Genomic DNA, 274 nt, shown 5'->3' on the forward strand with positions numbered 1-274 from the left:
CACTGAGCCTGTGAGTCCGGAGCCTGTGCTCCGCAACGGGAGAGGCCACAACAGTGAGAGGCCCGCGTACCACACACACACACACACACAAATGTATTGGCATTGCCAGATATCCTTTCGGGGGCAAAATTACTTCTAATCTAAAACCACTGGGTTGGAAGAATACACACGTATGTGCGCCTGTGTAAAAACAAGATAGGTAGCTTTTTTTTTTTTTTTTGCGGTACGCAGGCCTATCACTGTTGTGGCCTCTCCCGTTGTGGAGCACAGGCTC

Source organism: Lipotes vexillifer, unplaced genomic scaffold, assembly GCF_000442215.2.
Source record: "Lipotes vexillifer unplaced genomic scaffold, Lipotes_vexillifer_v1.1 scaffold131, whole genome shotgun sequence".
Classification (NCBI taxonomy): Eukaryota; Metazoa; Chordata; class Mammalia; order Artiodactyla; family Lipotidae; genus Lipotes; species Lipotes vexillifer.